Source organism: Mesoplodon densirostris, chromosome 3 (assembly GCF_025265405.1).
Source record: "Mesoplodon densirostris isolate mMesDen1 chromosome 3, mMesDen1 primary haplotype, whole genome shotgun sequence".
Classification (NCBI taxonomy): domain Eukaryota; kingdom Metazoa; phylum Chordata; class Mammalia; order Artiodactyla; family Ziphiidae; genus Mesoplodon; species Mesoplodon densirostris.
This window is the reverse complement of record NC_082663.1, coordinates 178229194-178255373: the sequence shown is the minus strand read 5'-3', so window position 1 is coordinate 178255373 and position 26180 is coordinate 178229194.

The following is a 26180-nucleotide window of genomic DNA, read 5'->3' as shown; positions in this document are numbered from 1 at the left end:
GGGTGAGCAAATGTTCATCTTTAAAGCAATAATGCATGCCATCCATGCCATGGGTCCCTACTCGCCAGCTATAAGGGAATATTTGTGAAATTATAACATGCGTTCGAAACCCACAGGATGGGACACCGTGTGATCGGGAAAGATTTCTAGAACGCTCTTCAATTTTCCTCTCCTGGTACTCTGGTTCGACATTCCAGGCACTTTACTCACAATCTCCCAACTTGGGGAGTCAGTGCCTTTAACCTCCTGTTTCTCACAGTTTGCAACTTGTGTGCAGGATGAAAGGGAAGAGGAGGAACCAATGAGAGCCAAGCTGTAGGCATTTGGACGGGCACATGACACTCTATTTTCCTGCCAGGAAGAAGAAATAACCAAAGTCTCAGCCTGCCACCCCCAAAATCAGGATAAGGCCTGAAGCAATCCTGCGCTTTCGAGGCCAGCTCACAAAAATGTGTGTTCACAAATGGAGCTCATGGGCACAACAACTCAGAAACTTGCAGAGTTATAAAGGACAACTATCATCCAAAAATATGTTGAGGGAAGGCAACCAGGAGGACTTGAAAGCCAGGCAGAATTCCAGGAAACAGGCTTCAAGAGGTAGATTGGAATCGCCTTTAAAGCACATGAAAATCGGCAGAACTTCCACAATGATGCACTTGGCCAAAGAGGGTGTATGCGTGTTTTCCAGAACATATTGAGGAAAAAACGCATACACGCTTTGTGGCCAACCAAGCAAGCAGGAAATGCAAATACGCACTAAAAAGAAGTCTCACTTCCCACCGGTCAAAAGGGACATCCGAAAAAATTGTACAAACCAGAAAAGCAGGACAGGCCGTGGAGAAAAGGGAGCATTCTTACGAAGATGGTAGGGAGGAAAATTGCCAGCAGACACTCACTCCAGAGAACTGCCTGGTGTTTCCCAAAAACAACTAAACAACTCAGCTACAGAGCCTAGGGCACTTTCACTCATGGATGTATACATTGGAAAACCTGAAAATCAAAGACACACAGCCACCCCAAACTTAACGGATGCACAGTTTACAAGCACCTCGACCTCAGATCACCTCAAATATTGCAGGAAAGACAAAAATGGATAAAGAAGTTGTGGTACTTTCGTACCATGGAATATCCCTCAGCCATGAAATCAATGTCATAAGGCCAGTAGCAGCATAATGGGTGGATATAGGTACGATGATTCTAAGTGAAATAAGTCACACAGAAAAAGAAACTTATCCTAAGATATCACTTATGAAGGGAATGTAAAAAGGCTACACATGAACTAAAATAGAAATCGGAACAGAGTCTCACATTTAGAAAACACTCCTATGCCTGCTCAAGGGGAAAGGTGAGGTGGGTTGATGCATAAAATAAGAGTTTGATATTAGCACAGGTACCTTTTCATAAACCAACTATGTAATAGACAAGACCTACTCCTTGCTCAGTCAACTGGACTCAGCACCCCCTATCCCACGCAGAGGAATATATCTGACTAGTAAAAATCTTAAAACCTATGTACTGATATGTCTCCGTAAGGGATTCAACTGGGCCTAGAGCAGTATAAACACGGCAGTGAAAATCATCTCAAACCCATTATAAAAATAAATTTCAAAACCAAATCACAAAAACAGTGAAATTCTTACACAATTTGTTCAGGGGCTCTGATGCAACCTGGATTGACCCCATCTACACCCACACCTGGATGAGACAAAAGGCTGGACACTTGGGGCTGAGAGGATTGGTGAGGTTGGGTGAGCAAATGTACACCTTTAAAGCAATAATGTGTGCCACCCATGCCATGGGGCCCTACTCTGCACATTTAAGGGAATGTTAGTACAGTTACATCACGCATGGGAAACGCACAGGATGGGACACCGTGTGATCGGGAAACATTTCTAAAACGCTCCTCAATTTTCCTCTCCTGTTGCTTGGGTTTGACATTCCAGGCGCTTTACTCTCAATCTCCCAACTTGGGGAGTCAGTGCCTTTAACCGCCTGTTTCTCACAGTTTTCAACTTGTGTGCAGGATGAAAGGGAAGAGGAGGAACCAATGAGAGCCAAGCTGTAGCCATTTGGACGGACACATGTCACTCTATTTTCCTGGCAGGAAGAAGAATTAACCAAAGTCTCAGCCTGCCACCCCGAAAACCAGGATAGGGCCTGAAGCAATCCTGCGGTTTTGCGGCCAGCTCACAAAAATGTGTGTTGACAAATGGAGCTCATGGGCACAACAATTCAGAGACTTGCAGTTATAAAGGACAACTACCATCCAAAAATCTGTTGAGGGAAGGCAACCAGGAGGACTTGAAAGCCAGGCAGAATTCCAGGAAACAGGCTTCAAGAGGTAGATTGGAATCGCCTTGAAAGCACAAGAAAATCGCCAGAACTTCCACAATGATGCACTTGGCCAAAGAGGGCGTATGCGTGTTTTCCAGAACATATTGAGGAAAAAACGCATACACGCTTTGTGGCCAACCAAGCAAGCGGGAAATGCAAATACTCACTAAAATGAAGTCTCACTTCCCACCGGTCAAAAGGGACATCTGAAAAACATTGTAAAAACCAGAAAAGCAGGACAGGCCGTGGAGAAAAGGGAGCCTTCTTACGCAGATGGTAAGGAGGATAATTGCCAGCAGCCACTCCAGAGAACAGCCTGATGTTTCCCAAAAACAACTAAACAACTCATCGACAGAGCCTAGGGCACTTTCACTCATGGACGTATACGTTGGGAAACCTGAAAATCAAAGACACACAGCCACCCCAAATTTAAGGGCTGCACTGTGTACAAGGACTCCGAATACAGAACACATCAAATATCGCAGAAAAGACAAAAATGGATAAAAAAGTTGTGGTACTTTTGTACGATGGAATATCCCTCAGCCATGAAATCAATGTCATAAGGCCACTAGCAGCATAATGGGTGGATATAGGTATGATGATTCTAAGTGAAATAAGTCACACGGAAAAAGAAGTTTATCCTAAGATATCACTTATAAAGGGAATGTAAAAAGGCTACACATGAACTAAAGTAGAAATCAGAACAGAGTCTCACATTTAGAAAACACTCCTAGGCCTGCTCAAGGAGAAAGGTGAGGTGGGTTGATGCATAAAATCAGAGTTTGATATTAGCACAGGTACCTTTTCAGAAGCCAACTATGTAATAGACAAGACCTACGCCTTGCTCAGTGAACTGGACTCAGCACCCCTTATTCCGCGCAGAGGAATAATTCTGACTAGTAAGAATCTTAAAACCTATGTACTGATATGTCTCCGTAAGGGATTCAAGTGTGCCTAGAGCGGCATAAACATGGCAGTGAAAATCAGCTCAAGCCCATTATAAAAATAAATTTCAAAAACAAAACACAAAAACAGCGAAATTCTTACACAATTCGTTCAGGGGCTCTGATGCAACCTGGATTGACCCCATCTACACCCACACCTGAATGAGACAAAAGGCTGGGCACTTGGGGCTCAGAGGATTGGTGAGGCTGGGTGAGCAAATGTTCATCTTTAAAGCAATAATGCATGCCATCCATGCCATGGGTCCCTACTCGCCAGCTATAAGGGAATATTTGTGAAATTATAACATGAGTTCGAAACCCACAGGATGGGACACCGTGTGATCGGGAAAGATTTCTAGAACGCTCTTCAATTTTCCTCTCCTGGTACTCTGGTTCGACATTCCAGGCACTTTACTCACAATCTCCCAACTTGGGGAGTCAGTGCCTTTAACCTCCTGTTTCTCACAGTTTGCAACTTGTGTGCAGGATGAAAGGGAAGAGGAGGAACCAATGAGAGCCAAGCTGTAGGCATTTGGACGGGCACATGACACTCTATTTTCCTGCCAGGAAGAAGAAATAACCAAAGTCTCAGCCTGCCACCCCCAAAATCAGGATAAGGCCTGAAGCAATCCTGCGCTTTCGAGGCCAGCTCACAAAAATGTGTGTTCACAAATGGAGCTCATGGGCACAACAACTCAGAAACTTGCAGAGTTATAAAGGACAACTATCATCCAAAAATCTGTTGAGGGAAGGCAACCAGGAGGACTTGAAAGCCAGGCAGAATTCCAGGAAACAGGCTTCAAGAGGTAGATTGGAATCGCCTTTAAAGCACATGAAAATCGGCAGAACTTCCACAATGATGCACTTGGCCAAAGAGGGTGTATGCGTGTTTTCCAGAACATATTGAGGAAAAAACGCATACACGCTTTGTGGCCAACCAAGCAAGCAGGAAATGCAAATACGCACTAAAAAGAAGTCTCACTTCCCACCGGTCAAAAGGGACATCCGAAAAAATTGTACAAACCAGAAAAGCAGGACAGGCCGTGGAGAAAAGGGAGCATTCTTACGAAGATGGTAGGGAGGAAAATTGCCAGCAGACACTCACTCCAGAGAACTGCCTGGTGTTTCCCAAAAACAACTAAACAACTCAGCTACAGAGCCTAGGGCACTTTCACTCATGGATGTATACATTGGAAAACCTGAAAATCAAAGACACACAGCCACCCCAAACTTAACGGATGCACAGTTTACAAGCACCTCGACCTCAGATCACCTCAAATATTGCAGGAAAGACAAAAATGGATAAAGAAGTTGTGGTACTTTCGTACCATGGAATATCCCTCAGCCATGAAATCAATGTCATAAGGCCAGTAGCAGCATAATGGGTGGATATAGGTACGATGATTCTAAGTGAAATAAGTCACACAGAAAAAGAAACTTATCCTAAGATATCACTTATGAAGGGAATGTAAAAAGGCTACACATGAACTAAAATAGAAATCGGAACAGAGTCTCACATTTAGAAAACACTCCTATGCCTGCTCAAGGGGAAAGGTGAGGTGGGTTGATGCATAAAATAAGAGTTTGATATTAGCACAGGTACCTTTTCATAAACCAACTATGTAATAGACAAGACCTACTCCTTGCTCAGTCAACTGGACTCAGCACCCCCTATCCCACGCAGAGGAATATATCTGACTAGTAAAAATCTTAAAACCTATGTACTGATATGTCTCCGTAAGGGATTCAACTGGGCCTAGAGCAGTATAAACACGGCAGTGAAAATCATCTCAAACCCATTATAAAAATAAATTTCAAAACCAAATCACAAAAACAGTGAAATTCTTACACAATTTGTTCAGGGGCTCTGATGCAACCTGGATTGACCCCATCTACACCCACACCTGGATGAGACAAAAGGCTGGACACTTGGGGCTGAGAGGATTGGTGAGGTTGGGTGAGCAAATGTACACCTTTAAAGCAATAATGTGTGCCACCCATGCCATGGGGCCCTACTCTGCACATTTAAGGGAATGTTAGTACAGTTACATCACGCATGGGAAACCCACAGGATGGGACACCGTGTGATCGGGAAACATTTCTAAAACGCTCCTCAATTTTCCTCTCCTGTTGCTTGGGTTTGACATTCCAGGTGCTTTACTCTCAATCTCCCAACTTGGGGAGTCAGTGCCTTTAACCGCCTGTTTCTCACAGTTTGCAACTTGTGTGCAGGATGAAAGGGAAGAGGAGGAACCAATGAGAGCCAAGCTGTAGCCATTTGGACGGACACATGTCACTCTATTTTCCTGGCAGGAAGAAGAATTATCCAAAGTCTCAGCCTGCCACCCCCAAAACCAGGATAGGGCCTGAAGCAATCCTGCGGTTTTGCGGCCAGCTCACAAAAATGTGTGTTGACAAATGGAGCTCATGGGCACAACAATTCAGAGACTTGCAGTTATAAAGGACAACTACCATCCAAAAATCTGTTGAGGGAAGGCAACCAGGAGGACTTGAAAGCCAGGCAGAATTCCAGGAAACAGGCTTCAAGAGGTAGATTGGAATCGCCTTGAAAGCACAAGAAAATCGGCAGAACTTCCACAATGATGCACTTGGCCAAAGAGGGCGTATGCGTGTTTTCCAGAACATATTGAGGAAAAAACGCATACACGCTTTGTGGCCAACCAAGCAAGCGGGAAATGCAAATACTCACTAAAATGAAGTCTCACTTCCCACCGGTCAAAAGGGACATCTGAAAAACATTGTAAAAACCAGAAAAGCAGGACAGGCCGTGGAGAAAAGGGAGCCTTCTTACGCAGATGGTAAGGAGGATAATTGCCAGCAGCCACTCCAGAGAACTGCCTGATGTTTCCCAAAAACAACTAAACAACTCATCGACAGAGCCTAGGGCACTTTCACTCATGGACGTATACGTTGGGAAACCTGAAAATCAAAGACACACAGCCACCCCAAATTTAAGGGCTGCACTGTATACAAGGACCCCGAATTCAGAACACCTCAAATATCGCAGAAAAGACAAAAATGGATAAAAAAGTTGTGGTACTTTTGTACGATGGAATATCCCTCAGCCATGAAATCAATGTCATAAGGCCACTAGCAGCATAATGGGTGGATATAGGTATGATGATTCTAAGTGAAATAAGTCACACAGAAAAAGAAATTTATCCTAAGATATCACTTATAAAGGGAATGTAAAAAGGCTACACATGAACTAAAGTAGAAATCAGAACAGAGTCTCACATTTAGAAAACACTCCTAGGCCTGCTCAAGGGGAAAGGTGAGGTGGGTTGATGCATAAAATCAGAGTTTGATATTAGCACAGGTACCTTTTCAGAAGCCAACTATGTAATAGACAAGACCTACGCCTTGCTCAGGGAACTGGACTCAGCACCCCTTATTCCACGCAGAGGAATATATCTGACTAGTAAGAATCTTAAAACCTATGTACTGATATGTCTCCGTAAGGGATTCAAGTGTGCCTAGAGCAGCATAAACATGGCAGTGAAAATCAGCTCAAGCCCATTATAAAAATAAATTTCACAAACAAAACACAAAAACAGCGAAATTCTTAAACAATTCGTTCATGGGCTCTGATGCAACCTGGATTGACCCCATCTACACCCACACCTGAATGAGACAAAAGGCTGGGCACTTGGGGCTCAGAGGATTGGTGAGGCTGGGTGAGCAAATGTTCATCTTTAAAGCAATAATGCATGCCACCCATGCCATGGGTCCCTACTCTCCAGCTTTAAGCAAATATTAGTGAAATTATAACATGCATTCGAAACCCACAGGATGGGACACCGTGTGATCGGGAAAGATTTCTAAAACGCTCTTCAATTTTCCTCTCCTGGTACTCTGGTTCGACATTCCAGACACTTTACTCACAATCTCCCCACATGGGGAGTCAGTGCCTTTAACCTCCTGTTTCTCACAGTTTGCAACTTGTGTGCAGGATGAAAGGGAAGAGGAGGAACCAATGAGAGCCAAGCTGTAGCCATTTGGACGGACACATGTCACTCTATTTTCCTGGCAGGAAGAAGAATTAACCAAAGTCTCAGCCTGCCACCCCCAAAACCAGGATAGGGCCTGAAGCAATCCTGCGGTTTTGCGGCCAGCTCACAAAAATGTGTGTTGACAAATGGAGCTCATGAGAACAACAATTCAGAGACTTGCCGTTATAAAGGACAACTACCATCCAAAAATCTGTTGAGGGAAGGCAACCAGGAGGACTTGAAAGCCAGGCAGAATTCCAGGAAACAGGCTTTAAGAGGTAGATTGGAATCGCCTTTAAAGCACAAGAAAATCGCCAGAACTTCCACAATGATGCACTTGGCCAAAGAGGGCGTATGCGTGTTTTCCAGAACATATTGAGGAAAAAACGCATACACGCTTTATGGCCAACCAAGCAAGCGGGAAATGCAAATACTCAATAAATGAAGTCTCAGTTCCACTGGTCAAAAGAGACATCTGAAAAACATTGTAAAAACCAGAAAAGCAGGACAGGCCATGGAGAAAAGGGAGCCTTCTTACGCAGATGGTAAGGAGGAAAATTGCCAGCAGCCACTCCAGAGAACAGCCTGGTGTTTCCCAAAAACAACTAAACAACTCATCTACAGAGCCTAGGGCACTTTCACTCATGGACGTATACATTGGGAAACCGGAAAATCAAAGACACACAGCCACCCCAAACTTAACGGATGCACAGTTTACAAGCACCTCGACCTCAGATCACCTCAAATATTGCAGGAAAGACAAAAATGGATAAAGAAGTTGTGGTACTTTCGTACCATGGAATATCCCTCAGCCATGAAATCAATGTCATAAGGCCAGTAGCAGCATAATGGGTGGATATAGGTACGATGATTCTAAGTGAAATAAGTCACACAGAAAAAGAAACTTATCCTAAGATATCACTTATGAAGGGAATGTAAAAAGGCTACACATGAACTAAAATAGAAATCGGAACAGAGTCTCACATTTAGAAAACACTCCTATGCCTGCTCAAGGGGAAAGGTGAGGTGGGTTGATGCATAAAATCAGAGTTTGATATTAGCACAGGTACCTTTTCATAAACCAACTATGTAATAGACAAGACCTACTCCTTGCTCAGTCAACTGGACTCAACACCCCCTATCCCACGCAGAGGAATATATCTGACTAGGAAAAATCTTAAAACCTATGTACTGATATGTCTCCGTAAGGGATTCAACTGGGCCTAGAGCAGTATAAACACGGCAGTGAAAATCATCTCAAACCCATTATAAAAATAAATTTCAAAACCAAATCACAAAAACAGTGAAATTCTTACACAGTTCGTTCAGGGGCTCTGATGCAACCTGGATTGACCCCATCTACACCCACAACTGGATGAGACAAAAGGCTGGACACTTGGGGCTGAGAGGATTGGTGAGGTTGGGTGAGCAAATGTACACCTTTAAAGCAATAATGTGTGCCACCCATGCCATGGGGCCCTACTCTGCACATTTAAGGGAATGTTAGTACAGTTACATCACGCATGGCAAACCCACAGGATGGGACACCGTGTGATCGGGAAACATTTCTAAAACGCTCCTCAATTTTCCTCTCCTGTTGCTTGGGTTTGACATTCCAGGTGCTTTACTCTCAATCTCCCAACTTGGGGAGTCAGTGCCTTTAACCGCCTGTTTCTCACAGTTTGCAACTTGTGTGCAGGATGAAAGGGAAGAGGAGGAACCAATGAGAGCCAAGCTGTAGCCATTTGGACGGACACATGTCACTCTATTTTCCTGGCAGGAAGAAGAATTAACCAAAGTCTCAGCCTGCCACCCCGAAAACCAGGATAGGGCCTGAAGCAATCCTGCGGTTTTGCGGCCAGCTCACAAAAATGTGTGTTGACAAATGGAGCTCATGGGCACAACAATTCAGAGACTTTTAGTTATAAAGGACAACTACCATCCAAAAATCTGTTGAGGGAAGGCAACCAGGAGGACTTGAAAGCCAGGCAGAATTCCAGGAAACAGGCTTCAAGAGGTAGATTGGAATCGCCTTGAAAGCACAAGAAAATCGGCAGAACTTCCACAATGATGCACTTGGCCAAAGAGGGCGTATGCGTGTTTTCCAGAACATATTGAGGAAAAAACGCATACACGCTTTGTGGCCAACCAAGCAAGCGGGAAATGCAAATACTCACTAAAATGAAGTCTCACTTCCCACCGGTCAAAAGGGACATCTGAAAAACATTGTAAAAACCAGAAAAGCAGGACAGGCCGTGGAGAAAAGGGAGCCTTCTTACGCAGATGGTAAGGAGGATAATTGCCAGCAGCCACTCCAGAGAACTGCCTGATGTTTCCCAAAAACAACTACACAACTCATCGACAGAGCCTAGGGCACTTTCACTCATGGACATATACATTGGGAAACCTGAAAATCAAAGACACACAGCCACCCCAAATTTAAGGGCTGCACTGTATACAAGGACCCCGAATTCAGAACACCTCTAATATCGCAGAAAAGACAAAAATGGATAAAAAAGTTGTGGTACTTTTGTACGATGGAATATCCCTCAGCCATGAAATCAATGTCATAAGGCCACTAGCAGCATAATGGGTGGATATAGGTATGATGATTCTAAGTGAAATAAGTCACACGGAAAAAGAAGTTTATCCTAAGATATCACTTATAAAGGGAATGTAAAAAGGCTACACATGAACTAAAGTAGAAATCAGAACAGAGTCTCACATTTAGAAAACACTCCTATGCCTGCTCAAGGGGAAAGGTGAGGTGGGTTGATGCATAAAATCAGAGTTTGATATTAGCACAGGTACCTTTTCAGAAGCCAACTATGTAATAGACAAGACCTACGCCTTGCTCAGTGAACTGGACTCAGCACCCCTTATTCCGCGCAGAGGAATATATCTGACTAGTAAGAATCTTAAAACCTATGTACTGATATGTCTCCGTAAGGGATTCAAGTGTGCCTAGAGCGGCATAAACATGGCAGTGAAAATCAGCTCAAGCCCATTATAAAAATAAATTTCAAAAACAAAACACAAAAACAGCGAAATTCTTACACAATTCGTTCAGGGGCTCTGATGCAACCTGGATTGACCCCATCTACACCCACACCTGAATGAGACAAAAGGCTGGGCACTTGGGGCTCAGAGGATTGGTGAGGCTGGGTGAGCAAATGTTCATCTTTAAAGCAATAATGCATGCCGCCCATTCCATGGGTTCCTACTCTCCAGCTATAAGGGAATATTTGTGAAATTATAACATGCGTTCGAAAGCCACAGGATGGGACACCATGTGATCGGGAAAGATTTCTAGAACGCTCTTCAATTTTCCTCTCCTGGTACTCTGGTTCGACATTCCAGACACTTTACTCACAATCTCCCAACTTGGGGAGTCAGTGCCTTTAACCTCCTGTTTCTCACAGTTTGCAACTTGTGTGCAGGATGAAAGGGAAGAGGAGGAACCAATGAGAGCCAAGCTGTAGGCATTTGGACGGGCACATGACACTCTATTTTCCTGCCAGGAAGAAGAAATAACCAAAGTCTCATCCTGCCACCCACAAAATCAGGATAAGGCCTGAAGCAATCCTGCGGTTTCGAGGCCAGCTCAGAAAAATGTGTGTTCACAAATGGAGCTCATGGGCACAACAACTCAGAAATTGCAGAGTTATAAAGGACAACTATCATCCAAAAATCTGTTGAGGGAAGGCAACCAGGAAGACTTGAAAGCCAGGCAGAATTCCAGGAAACAGGCTTCAAGAGGTAGATTGGAATCGCCTTTAAAGCACATGAAAATTGGCAGAACTTCCACAATGATGCACTTGGCCAAAGAGGGTGTATGCGTGTTTTCCAGAACATATTGAGGAAAAAACGCATACACGCTTTGTGGCCAACCAAGCAAGCAGGAAATGCAAATACGCACTAAAAAGAAGTCTCACTTCCCACCGGTCAAAAGGGACATCCGAAAAAATTGTACAAACCAGAAAAGCAGGACAGGCCGTGGAGAAAAGGGAGTGTTCTTACGAAGATGGTAGGGAGGAAAATTGCCAGCAGACACTCACTCCAGAGAACTGCCTGGTGTTTCCCAAAAACAACTAAACAACTCAGCTACAGAGCCTAGGGCACTTTCACTCATGGATGTATACATTGGAAAACCTGAAAATCAAAGACACACAGCCACCCCAAACTTAACGGATGCACAGTTTACAAGCACCTCGACCTCAGATCACCTCAAATATTGCAGGAAAGACAAAAATGGATAAAGAAGTTGTGGTACTTTCATACCATGGAATATCCCTCAGCCATGAAATCAATGTCATAAGGCCAGTAGCAGCATAATGGGTGGATATAGGTACGATGATTCTAAGTGAAATAAGTCACACAGAAAAAGAAACTTATCCTAAGATATCACTTATGAAGGGAATGTAAAAAGGCTACACATGAACTAAAATAGAAATCGGAACAGAGTCTCACATTTAGAAAACACTCCTATGCCTGCTCAAGGGGAAAGGTGAGGTGGGTTGATGCATAAAATCAGAGTTTGATATTAGCACAGGTACCTTTTCATAAACCAACTATGTAATAGACAAGACCTACTCCTTGCTCAGTCAACTGGACTCAGCACCCCCTATCCCACGCAGAGGCATATATCTGACTAGTAAAAAACTTAAAACCTATGTACTGATATGTCTCCGTAAGGGATTCAACTGGGCCTAGAGCAGTATAAACACGGCAGTGAAAATCATCTCAAACCCATTATAAAAATAAATTTCAAAACCAAATCACAAAAACAGTGAAATTCTTACACAATTCGTTCAGGGGCTCTGATGCAACCTGGATTGACCCCATCTACACCCACACCTGGATGAGACAAAAGGCTGGACACTTGGGGCTGAGAGGATTGGTGAGGTTGGGTGAGCAAATGTACACCTTTAAAGCAATAATGTGTGCCACCCATGCCATGGGGCCCTACTCTGCACATTTAAGGGAATGTTAGTACAGTTACATCACGCATGGGAAACCCACAGGATGGGACACCGTGTGGTCGGGAAACATTTCTAAAACGCTCCTCAATTTTCCTCTCCTGTTGCTTGGGTTTGACATTCCAGGCGCTTTACTCTCAATCTCCCAACTTGGGGAGTCAGTGCCTTTAACCGCCTGTTTCTCACAGTTTGCAACTTGTGTGCAGGATGAAAGGGAAGAGGAGGAACCAATGAGAGCCAAGCTGTAGCCATTTGGACGGACACATGTCACTCTATTTTCCTGGCAGGAAGAAGAATTAACCAAAGTCTCAGCCTGCCACCCCCAAAACCAGGATAGGGCCTGAAGCAATCCTGCGGTTTTGCGGCCAGCTCACAAAAATGTGTGTTGACAAATGGAGCTCATGGGCACAACAATTCAGAGACTTGCAGTTATAAAGGACAACTACCATCCAAAAATCTGTTGAGGGAAGGCAACCAGGAGGACTTGAAAGCCAGGCAGAATTCCAGGAAACAGGCTTCAAGAGGTAGATTGGAATCGCCTTGAAAGCACAAGAAAATCGGCAGAACTTCCACAATGATGCACTTGGCCAAAGAGGGCGTATGCGTGTTTTCCAGAACATATTGAGGAAAAAACGCATACACGCTTTGTGGCCAACCAAGCAAGCGGGAAATGCAAATACTCACTAAAATGAAGTCTCACTTCCCACCGGTCAAAAGGGACATCTGAAAAACATTGTAAAAACCAGAAAAGCAGGACAGGCCGTGGAGAAAAGGGAGCCTTCTTACGCAGATGGTAAGGAGATAATTGCCAGCAGCCACTCCAGAGAACTGCCTGATGTTTCCCAAAAACAACTAAACAACTCATCGACAGAGCCTAGCGCACTTTCACTCATGGACGTATACGTTGGGAAACCTGAAAATCAAAGACACACAGCCACCCCAAATTTAAGGGCTGCACTGTATACAAGGACCCCGAATTCAGAACACATCAAATATCGCAGAAAAGACAAAAATGGATAAAAATGTTGTGGTACTTTTGTACGATGGAATATCCCTCAGCCATGAAATCAATGTCATAAGGCCACTAGCAGCATAATGGGTGGATATAGGTATGATGATTCTAAGTGAAATAAGTCACACAGAAAAAGAAGTTTATCCTAAGATATCACTTATAAAGGGAATGTAAAAAGGCTACACATGAACTAAAGTAGAAATCAGAACAGAGTCTCACATTTAGAAAACACTCCTAGGCCTGCTCAAGGGGAAAGGTGAGGTGGGTTGATGCATAAAATCAGAGTTTGATATTAGCACAGGTACCTTTTCAGAAGCCAACTATGTAATAGACAAGACCTACGCCTTGCTCAGTGAACTGGACTCAGCACCCCTTATTCCACGCAGAGGAATATATCTGACTAGTAAGAATCTTAAAACCTATGTACTGATATGTCTCCGTAAGGGATTCAAGTGTGCCTAGAGTGGCATAAACATGGCAGTGAAAATCAGCTCAAGCCCATTATAAAAATAAATTTCAAAAACAAAACACAAAAACAGCGAAATTCTTACACAATTCGTTCAGGGGCTCTGATGCAACCTGGATTGACCCCATCTACACCCACACCTGAATGAGACAAAAGGCTGGGCACTTGGGGCTCAGAGGATTGGTGAGGCTGGGTGAGCAAATGTTCATCTTTAAAGCAATAATGCATGCCGCCCATGCCATGGGTCCCTACTCTCCAGCTATAAGGGAATATTTGTGAAATTATAACATGCGTTCGAAACCCACAGGATGGGACACCGTGTGATCAGGAAAGATTTCTAGAACGCTCTTCAATTTTCCTCTCCTGGTACTCTGGTTCGACATTCCAGACACTTTACTCACAATCTCCCAACTTGGGGAGTCAGTGCCTTTAACCTCCTGTTTCTCACAGTTTGCAACTTGTGTGCAGGATGAAAGGGAAGAGGAGGAACCAATGAGAGCCAAGCTGTAGGCATTTGGACGGGCACATGACACTCTATTTTCCTGCCAGGAAGAAGAAATAACCAAAGTCTCAGCCTGCCACCTGCAAAATCAGGATAAGGGCTGAAGCAATCCTGCGGTTTTGAGGCCAGCTCACAAAAATGTGTGTTCACAAATGGAGCTCATGGGCACAACAACTCAGAAACTTGCAGAGTTATAAAGGACAACTATCATCCAAAAATCTGTTGAGGGAAGGCAACCAGGAGGACTTGAAAGCCAGGCAGAATTCCAGGAAACAGGCTTCAAGAGGTAGATTGGAATCGCCTTTAAAGCACATGAAAATCGGCAGAACTTCCACAATGATGCACTTGGCCAAAGAGGGTGTATGCGTGTTTTCCAGAACATATTGAGGAAAAAACGCATACACGCTTTGTGGCCAACCAAGCAAGCAGGAAATGCAAATACGCACTAAAAAGAAGTCTCACTTCCCACCGGTCAAAAGGGACATCCGAAAAAATTGTACAAACCAGAAAAGCAGGACAGGCCGTGGAGAAAAGGGAGTGTTCTTACGAAGATGGTAGGGAGGAAAATTGCCAGCAGACACTCACTCCAGAGAACTGCCTGGTGTTTCCCAAACAACTAAACAACTCAGCTACAGAGCCTAGGGCACTTTCACTCATGGATGTATACATTGGAAAACCTGAAAATCAAAGACACACAGCCACCCCAAACTTAACGGATGCACAGTTTACAAGCACCTCGACCTCAGATCACCTCAAATATTGCAGGAAAGACAAAAATGGATAAAGAAGTTGTGGTACTTTCATACCATGGAATATCCCTCAGCCATGAAATCAATGTCATAAGGCCAGTAGCAGCATAATGGGTGGATATAGGTACGATGATTCTAAGTGAAATAAGTCACACAGAAAAAGAAACTTATCCTAAGATATCACTTATGAAGGGAATGTAAAAAGGCTACACATGAACTAAAATAGAAATCGGAACAGAGTCTCACATTTAGAAAACACTCCTATGCCTGCTCAAGGGGAAAGGTGAGGTGGGTTGATGCATAAAATCAGAGTTTGATATTAGCACAGGTACCTTTTCATAAACCAACTATGTAATAGACAAGACCTACTCCTTGCTCAGTCAACTGGACTCAGCACCCCCTATCCCACGCAGAGGAATATATCTGACTAGTAAATATCTTAAAACCTATGTACTGATATGTCTCCGTAAGGGATTCAACTGGGCCTAGAGCAGTATAAACACGGCAGTGAAAATCATCTCAAACCCATTATAAAAATAAATTTCAAAACCAAATCACAAAAACAGTGAAATTCTTACACAATTCGTTCAGGGGCTCTGATGCAACCTGGATTGACCCCATCTACACCCACACCTGGATGAGACAAAAGGCTGGACACTTGGGGCTGATAGGATTGGTGAGGTTGGGTGAGCAAATGTACACCTTTAAAGCAATAATGTGTGCCACCCATGCCATGGGGCCCTACTCTGCACATTTAAGGGAATGTTAGTACAGTTACATCACGCATGGGAAACCCACAGGATGGGACACCGTGTGGTCGGGAAACATTTCTAAAACGCTCCTCAATTTTCCTCTCCTGTTGCTTGGGTTTGACATTCCAGGCGCTTTACTCTCAATCTCCCAACTTGGGGAGTCAGTGCCTTTAACCGCCTGTTTCTCACAGTTTGCAACTTGTGTGCAGGATGAAAGGGAAGAGGAGGAACCAATGAGAGCCAAGCTGTAGCCATTTGGACGGACACATGTCACTCTATTTTCCTGGCAGGAAGAAGAATTAACCAAAGTCTCAGCCTGCCACCCCCAAAACCAGGATAGGGCCTGAAGCAATCCTGCGGTTTTGCGGCCAGCTCACAAAAATGTGTGTTGACAAATGGAGCTCATGGGCACAACAATTCAGAGACTTGCAGTTATAAAGGACAACTACCATCCAAAAATCTGTTGAGGGAAGGCAACCAGGAGGACTTGAAAGCCAGGCAGAATTCCAGGAAACAGGCTTCAAGAGGTAGATTGGAATCGCCTTGAAAGCACAAGAAAATCGGCAGAACTTCCACAATGATGCACTTGGCCAAAGAGGGCGTATGCGTGTTTTCCAGAACATATTGAGGAAAAAACGCATACACGCTTTGTGGCCAACCAAGCAAGCGGGAAATGCAAATACTCACTAAAATGAAGTCTCACTTCCCACCGGTCAAAAGGGACATCTGAAAAACATTGTAAAAACCAGAAAAGCAGGACAGGCCGTGGAGAAAAGGGAGCCTTCTTACGCAGATGGTAAGGAGGATAATTGCCAGCAGCCACTCCAGAGAACTGCCTGATGTTTCCCAAAAACAACTAAACAACTCATCGACAGAGCCTAGCGCACTTTCACTCATGGACGTATACGTTGGGAAACCTGAAAATCAAAGACACACAGCCACCCCAAATTTAAGGGCTGCACTGTATACAAGGACCCCGAATTCAGAACACATCAAATATCGCAGAAAAGACAAAAATGGATAAAAATGTTGTGGTACTTTTGTACGATGGAATATCCCTCAGCCATGAAATCAATGTCATAAGGCCACTAGCAGCATAATGGGTGGATATAGGTATGATGATTCTAAGTGAAATAAGTCACACAGAAAAAGAAGTTTATCCTAAGATATCACTTATAAAGGGAATGTAAAAAGGCTACACATGAACTAAAGTAGAAATCAGAACAGAGTCTCACATTTAGAAAACACTCCTAGGCCTGCTCAAGGGGAAAGGTGAGGTGGGTTGATGCATAAAATCAGAGTTTGATATTAGCACAGGTACCTTTTCAGAAGCCAACTATGTAATAGACAAGACCTACGCCTTGCTCAGTGAACTGGACTCAGCACCCCTTATTCCACGCAGAGGAATATATCTGACTAGTAAGAATCTTAAAACCTATGTACTGATATGTCTCCGTAAGGGATTCAAGTGTGCCTAGAGCGGCATAAACATGGCAGTGAAAATCAGCTCAAGCCCATTATAAAAATAAATTTCAAAAACAAAACACAAAAACAGCGAAATTCTTACACAATTCGTTCAGGGGCTCTGATGCAACCTGGATTGACCCCATCTACACCCACACCTGAATGAGACAAAAGGCTGGGCACTTGGGGCTCAGAGGATTGGTGAGGCTGGGTGAGCAAATGTTCATCTTTAAAGCAATAATGCATGCCGCCCATGCCATGGGTCCCTACTCTCCAGCTATAAGGGAATATTTGTGAAATTATAACATGCGTTCGAAACCCACAGGATGGGACACCGTGTGATCAGGAAAGATTTCTAGAACGCTCTTCAATTTTCCTCTCCTCGTACTCTGGTTCGACATTCCAGACACTTTACTCACAATCTCCCAACTTGGGGAGTCAGTGCCTTTAACCTCCTGTTTCTCACAGTTTGCAACTTGTGTGCAGGATGAAAGGGAAGAGGAGGAACCAATGAGAGCCAAGCTGTAGGCATTTGGACGGGCACATGACACTCTATTTTCCTGCCAGGAAGAAGAAATAACCAAAGTCTCAGCCTGCCACCTGCAAAATCAGGATAAGGGCTGAAGCAATCCTGCGGTTTTGAGGCCAGCTCACAAAAATGTGTGTTCACAAATGGAGCTCATGGGCACAACAACTCAGAAACTTGCAGAGTTATAAAGGACAACTATCATCCAAAAATCTGTTGAGGGAAGGCAACCAGGAGGACTTGAAAGCCAGGCAGAATTCCAGGAAACAGGCTTCAAGAGGTAGATTGGAATCGCCTTTAAAGCACATGAAAATCGGCAGAACTTCCACAATGATGCACTTGGCCAAAGAGGGTGTATGCGTGTTTTCCAGAACATATTGAGGAAAAAACGCATACACGCTTTGTGGCCAACCAAGCAAGCAGGAAATGCAAATACGCACTAAAAAGAAGTCTCACTTCCCACCGGTCAAAAGGGACATCCGAAAAAATTGTACAAACCAGAAAAGCAGGACAGGCCGTGGAGAAAAGGGAGTGTTCTTACGAAGATGGTAGGGAGGAAAATTGCCAGCAGACACTCACTCCAGAGAACTGCCTGGTGTTTCCCAAACAACTAAACAACTCAGCTACAGAGCCTAGGGCACTTTCACTCATGGATGTATACATTGGAAAACCTGAAAATCAAAGACACACAGCCACCCCAAACTTAACGGATGCACAGTTTACAAGCACCTCGACCTCAGATCACCTCAAATATTGCAGGAAAGACAAAAATGGATAAAGAAGTTGTGGTACTTTCATACCATGGAATATCCCTCAGCCATGAAATCAATGTCATAAGGCCAGTAGCAGCATAATGGGTGGATATAGGTACGATGATTCTAAGTGAAATAAGTCACACAGAAAAAGAAACTTATCCTAAGATATCACTTATGAAGGGAATGTAAAAAGGCTACACATGAACTAAAATAGAAATCGGAACAGAGTCTCACATTTAGAAAACACTCCTATGCCTGCTCAAGGGGAAAGGTGAGGTGGGTTGATGCATAAAATCAGAGTTTGATATTAGCACAGGTACCTTTTCATAAACCAACTATGTAATAGACAAGACCTACTCCTTGCTCAGTCAACTGGACTCAGCACCCCCTATCCCACGCAGAGGAATATATCTGACTAGTAAATATCTTAAAACCTATGTACTGATATGTCTCCGTAAGGGATTCAACTGGGCCTAGAGCAGTATAAACACGGCAGTGAAAATCATCTCAAACCCATTATAAAAATAAATTTCAAAACCAAATCACAAAAACAGTGAAATTCTTACACAATTCGTTCAGGGGCTCTGATGCAACCTGGATTGACCCCATCTACACCCACACCTGGATGAGACAAAAGGCTGGACACTTGGGGCTGATAGGATTGGTGAGGTTGGGTGAGCAAATGTACACCTTTAAAGCAATAATGTGTGCCACCCATGCCATGGGGCCCTACTCTGCACATTTAAGGGAATGTTAGTACAGTTACATCACGCATGGCAAACCCACAGGATGGGACACCGTGTGATCGGGAAACATTTCTAAAACGCTCCTCAATTTTCCTCTCCTGTTGCTTGGGTTTGACATCCCAGGCGCTTTACTCTCAATCTCCCAACTTGGGGAGTCAGTGCCTTTAACCTCCTGTTTCTCACAGTTTGCAACTTGTGTGCAGGATGAAAGGGAAGAGGAGGAACCAATGAGAGCCAAGCTGTAGCCATTTGGACGGACACATGTCACTCTATTTTCCTGGCAGGAAGAAGAATTAACCAAAGTCTCAGCCTGCCACCCACAAAACCAGGATAGGGCCTGAAGCAATCCTGCGGTTTTGCGGCCAGCTCACAAAAATGTGTGTTGACAAATGGAGCTCATGGGCACAACAATTCAGAGACTTGCAGTTATAAAGGACAACTACCATCCAAAAATCTGTTGAGGGAAGGCAACCAGGAGGACTTGAAAGCCAGGCAGAATTCCAGGAAACAGGCTTCAAGAGGTAGATTGGAATCACCTTGAAAGCACAAGAAAATCGGCAGAACTTCCACAATGATGCACTTGGCCAAAGAGGGCGTATGCGTGTTTTCCAGAACATATTGAGGAAAAAACGCATACACGCTTTGTGGCCAACCAAGCAAGCGGGAAATGCAAATACTCACTAAAATGAAGTCTCACTTCCCACCGGTCAAAAGGGACATCTGAAAAACATTGTAAAAACCAGAAAAGCAGGACAGGCCGTGGAGAAAAGGGAGCCTTCTTACGCAGATGGTAAGGAGGATAATTGCCAGCAGCCACTCCAGAGAACTGCCTGATGTTTCCCAAAAACAACTAAACAACTCATCGACAGAGCCTAGGGCACTTTCACTCATGGACGTATACGTTGGGAAACCTGAAAATCAAAGACACACAGCCACCCCAAATTTAAGGGCTGCACTGTATACAAGGACCCTGAATTCAGAACACCTCAAATATCGCAGAAAAGACAAAAATGGATAAAAAAGTTGTGGTACTTTTGTACGATGGAATATCCCTCAGCCATGAAATCAATGTCATAAGGCCAGTAGCAGCATAATGGGTGGATATAGGTATGATGATTCTAAGTGAAATAAGTCACACGGAAAAAGAAGTTTATCCTAAGATATCACTTATAAAGGGAATGTAAAAAGGCTACACATGAACTAAAGTAGAAATCAGAACAGAGTCTCACATTTAGAAAACACTCCTAGGCCTGCTCAAGGGGAAAGGTGAGGTGGGTTGATGCATAAAATCAGAGTTTGATATTAGCACAGGTACGTTTTCAGAAGCCAACTATGTAATAGACAAGACCTACGCCTTGCTCAGTGAACTGGACTCAGCAACCCTTATTCCACGCAGAGGAATATATCTGACTAGTAAGAATCTTAAAACCTATGTACTGATATGTCTCCGTAAGGGATTCAAGTGTGCCTAGAGCGGCATAAACATGGCAGTGAAAATCAGCTCAAGCCCATTATAAAAATAAATTTCACAAACAAAACACAAAAACAGCGAAATTCTTACACAATTCGTTCAGGGGCTCTGATGCAACCTGGATTGACCCCATCTACACCCACACCTGAATGAGACAAAAGGCTGGGCACTTGGGGCTCAGAGGATTGGTGAGGCTGGGTGAGCAAATGTTCATCTTTAAAGCAATAATGCATGCCACCCATGCCATGGGTCCCTACTCTCCAGCTTTAAGCGAATATTAGTGAAATTATAAAATGCGTTCGAAACCCACAGGATGGGACACCGTGTGATCGGGAAAGATTTCTAAAACGCTCTTCAATTTTCCTCTCCTGGTACTCTGGTTCGACATTCCACACACTTTACTCACAATCTCCCAACTTGGGGAGTCAGTGCCTTTAACCTCCTGTTTCTCACAGTTTGCAACTTGTGTGCAGGATGAAAGGGAAGAAGAGGAACTAATGAGAACCAAGCTGTAGCCATTTGGACGGACACATGTCACTCTATTTTCCTGGCAGGATGAAGAATTAACCAAAGTCTCAGCCTGCCACCCCCAAAACCAGGATAGGGCCTGAAGCAATCCTGCGGTTTTGCGGCCAGCTCACAAAAATGTGTGTTGACAAATGGAGCTCATGGGCACAACAATTCAGAGACTTGCAGTTATAAAGGACAACTACCATCCAAAAATCTGTTGAGGGAAGGCAACCAGGAGGACTTGAAAGCCAGGCAGAATTCCAGGAAACAGGCTTCAAGAGGTAGATTGGAATCGCCTTGAAAGCACAAGAAAATCGGCAGAACTTCCACAATGATGCACTTGGCCAAAGAGGGCGTATGCGTGTTTTCCAGAACATATTGAGGAAAAAACGCATACACGCTTTGTGGCCAACCAAGCAAGCGGGAAATGCAAATACTCACTAAAATGAAGTCTCACTTCCACCGGTCAAAAGAGACATCTGAAAAACATTGTAAAAACCAGAAAAGCCTGACAGGCCGTGGAGAAAAGGGAGCCTTCTTACGCAGATGGTAAGGAGGAAAATTGCCAGCAGTCACTCCAGAGAACAGCCTGGTGTTTCCCAAAAACAACTAAACAACTCATCTACAGAGCCTAGGGCACTTTCACTCATGGACGTATACATTAGGAAACCGGAAAATCAAAGACACACAGCCACCCCAAATTTAAGGGCTGCACTGTATACAAGGACCCCGAATTCAGAACACCTCAAATATCGCAGAAAAGACAAAAATGGATAAAAAAGTTGTGGTACTTTTGTACGATGGAATATCCCTCAGCCATGAAATCAATGTCATAAGGCCACTAGCAGCATAATGGGTGGATATAGGTATGATGATTCTAAGTGAAATAAGTCACACAGAAAAAGAAGTTTATCCTAAGATATCGCTTATAAAGGGAATGTAAAAAGGCTACACATGAACTAAAGTAGAAATCAGAACAGAGTCTCACATTTAGAAAACACTCCTATGCCTGCTCAAGGGGAAAGGTGAGGTGGGTTGATGCATAAAATCAGAGTTTGATATTAGCACAGGTACCTTTTCATAAGCCAACTATGTAATAGACAAGACCTACGCCTTGCTCAGTGAACTGGACTCAGCACCCCTTATTCCGCGCAGAGGAATATATCTGACTAGTAAGAATCTTAAAACCTATGTACTGATATGTCTCTGTAAGGGATTCAAGTGTGCCTAGAGCGGCATAAACATGGCAGTGAAAATCAGCTCAAGCCCATTATAAAAATAAATTTCAAAAACAAAACACAAAAACAGCGAAATTCTTACACAATTCGTTCAGGGGCTCTGATGCAACCTGGATTGACCCCATCTACACCCACACCTGAATGAGACAAAAGGCTGGGCACTTGGGGCTGAGAGGATTGGTGAGGCTGGGTGAGCAAATGTTCATCTTTAAAGCAATAATGCATGCCACCCATGCCATGGGTTCCTACTCTCCAGCTTTAAGGGAATATTTGTGAAATTATAACATGCGTTCGAAACCCACAGGATGGGACACAGTGTGATCGGGAAAGATTTCTAGAACGCTCTTCAATTTTCCTCTCCTGCTACTCTGGTTCGACATTCCAGACACTTTACTCACAATCTCCCAACTTGGGGAGTCAGTGCCTTTAACCTCCTGTTTCTCACAGTTTGCAACTTGTGTGCAGGATGAAAGGGAAGAGGAGGAACCAATGAGAGCCAAGCTGTAGGCATTTGGACGGGCACATGACACTCTATTTTCCGGCCAGGAAGAAGAAATAACCAAAGTCTCAGCCTGCCACCCGCAAAATCAGGATAAGGCCTGAAGCAATCCTGCGGTTTTGAGGCCAGCTCACAAAAATGTGTGTTCACAAATGGAGCTCATGGGCACAACAACTCAGAAACTTGCAGAGTTATAAAGGACAACTATCATCCAAAAATCTGTTGAGGGAAGGCAACCAGGAGGACTTGAAAGCCAGGCAGAATTCCAGGAAACAGGCTTCAAGAGGTAGATTGGAATCGCCTTTAAAGCACATGAAAATCGGCAGAACTTCCACAATGATGCACTTGGCCAAAGAGGGTGTATGCGTGTTTTCCAGAACATATTGAGGAAAAAACGCATACACGCTTTGTGGCCAACCAAGCAAGCAGGAAATGCAAATACGCACTAAAAAGAAGTCTCACTTCCCACCGGTCAAAAGGGACATCCGAAAAAATTGTACAAACCAGAAAAGCAGGACAGGCCGTGGAGAAAAGGGAGCGTTCTTACGAAGATGGTAGGGAGGAAAATTGCCAGCAGACACTCACTCCAGAGAACTGCCTGGTGTTTCCCAAAAACAACTAAACAACTCAGCTACAGAGCCTAGGGCACTTTCACTCATGGATGTATACATTGGAAAACCTGAAAATCAAAGACACACAGCCACCCCAAACTTAACGGATGCACAGTTTACAAGCACCTCGACCTCAGATCACCTCAAATATTGCAGGAAAGACAAAAATGGATAAAGAAGTTGTGGTACTTTCATACCATGGAATATCCCTCAGCCATGAAATCAATGTCATAAGGCCAGTAGCAGCATAATGGGTGGATATAGGTACGATGATTCTAAGTGAAATAAGTCACACAGAAAAAGAAACTTATCCTAAGATATCACTTATGAAGGGAATGTAAAAACGCTACACATGAACTAAAATAGAAATCGGAACAGAGTCTCACATTTAGAAAACACTCCTATGCCTGCTCAAGGGGAAAGGTGAGGTGGGTTGATGCATAAAATCAGAGTTTGATATTAGCACAGGTACCTTTTCATAAACCAACTATGTAATAGACAAGACCTACTCCTTGCTCAGTCAACTGGACTCAGCACCCCCTATCCCACGCAGAGGAATATATCTGACCAGTAAAAATCTTAAAACCTATGTAATGATATGTCTCCGTAAGGGATTCAACTGGGCCTAGAGCAGTATAAACATGGCAGTGAAAATCATCTCAAACCCATTATAAAAATAAATTTCAAAACCAAATCACAGAAACAGTGAAATTCTTACACAATTCGTTCAGGGGTTCTGATGCAACCTGGATTGACCCCATCTACACCCACACCTGAATGAGACAAAAGGCTGGGCACTTGGGGCTCAGAGGATTGGTGAGGCTGGGTGAGCAAATGTTCATCTTTAAAGCAATAATGCATGCCACCCATGCCATGGGTCCCTACTCTCCAGCTCTAAGGGAATATTTGTGAAATTATAACATGCGTTCGAAACCCACAGGATGGGACACCGTGTGATCGGGAAAGATTTCTAGAACGCTCTTCAATTTTCCTCTCCTGGTACTCTGGTTCGACATTCCAGGCACTTTACTCACAATCTCCCAACTTGGGGAGTCAGTGCCTTTAACCTCCTGTTTCTCACAGTTTGCAACTTGTGTGCAGGATGAAAGGGAAGAGGAGGAACCAATGAGAGCCAAGCTGTAGGCATTTGGACGGGCACATGACACTCTATTTTCCGGCCAGGAAGAAGAAATAACCAAAGTCTCAGCCTGCCACCCGCAAAATCAGGATAAGGCCTGAAGCAATTCTGCGGTTTTGAGGCCAGCTCACAAAAATGTGTGTTCACAAATAGAGCTCATGGGCACAACAACTCAGAAACTTGCAGAGTTATAAAGGACAACTATCATCCAAAAATCTGTTGAGGGAAGGCAACCAGGAGGACTTGAAAGCCAGGCAGAATTCCAGGAAACAGGCTTCAAGAGGTAGATTGGAATCGCCTTTAAAGCACATGAAAATCGGCAGAACTTCCACAATGATGCACTTGGCCAAAGAGGGCGTATGCGTGTTTTCCAGAACATATTGAGGAAAAAACGCATACACGCTTTGTGGCCAACCAAGCAAGCAGGAAATGCAAATACGCACTAAAAAGAAGTCTCACTTCCCACCGGTCAAAAGGGACATCCGAAAACATTGTACAAACCAGAAAAGCAGGACAGGCCGTGGAGAAAAGGGAGTGTTCTTACGAAGATGGTAGGGAGGAAAATTGCCAGCAGACACTCACTCCAGAGAACTGCCTGGTGTTTCCCAAAAACAACTAAACAACTCAGCTACAGAGCCTAGGGCACTTTCACTCATGGATGTATACATTGGAAAACCTGAAAATCAAAGACACACAGCCACCCCAAACTTAACGGATGCACAGTTTACAAGCACCTCGACCTCAGATCACCTCAAATATTGCAGGAAAGACAAAAATGGATAAAGAAGTTGTGGTACTTTCGTACCATGGAATATCCCTCAGCCATGAAATCAATGTCATAAGGCCAGTAGCAGCATAATGGGTGGATATAGGTACGATGATTCTAAGTGAAATAAGTCACACAGAAAAAGAAACTTATCCTAAGATATCACTTATGAAGGGAATGTAAAAAGGCTACACATGAACTAAAATAGAAATCGGAACAGAGTCTCACATTTAGAAAACACTCCTATGCCTGCTCAAGGGGAAAGGTGAGGTGGGTTGATGCATAAAATCAGAGTTTGATATTAGCACAGGTACCTTTTCATAAACCAACTATGTAATAGACAAGACCTACTCCTTGCTCAGTCAACTGGACTCAGCACCCCCTATCCCACGCAGAGGAATATATCTGACTAGTAAATATCTTAAAACCTATGTACTGATATGTCTCCGTAAGGGATTCAACTGGGCCTAGAGCAGTATAAACACGGCAGTGAAAATCATCTCAAACCCATTATAAAAATAAATTTCAAAACCAAATCACAAAAACAGTGAAATTCTTACACAATTCGTTCAGGGGCTCTGATGCAACCTGGATTGACCCCATCTACACCCACACCTGGATGAGACAAAAGGCTGGACACTTGGGGCTGATAGGATTGGTGAGGTTGGGTGAGCAAATGTACACCTTTAAAGCAATAATGTGTGC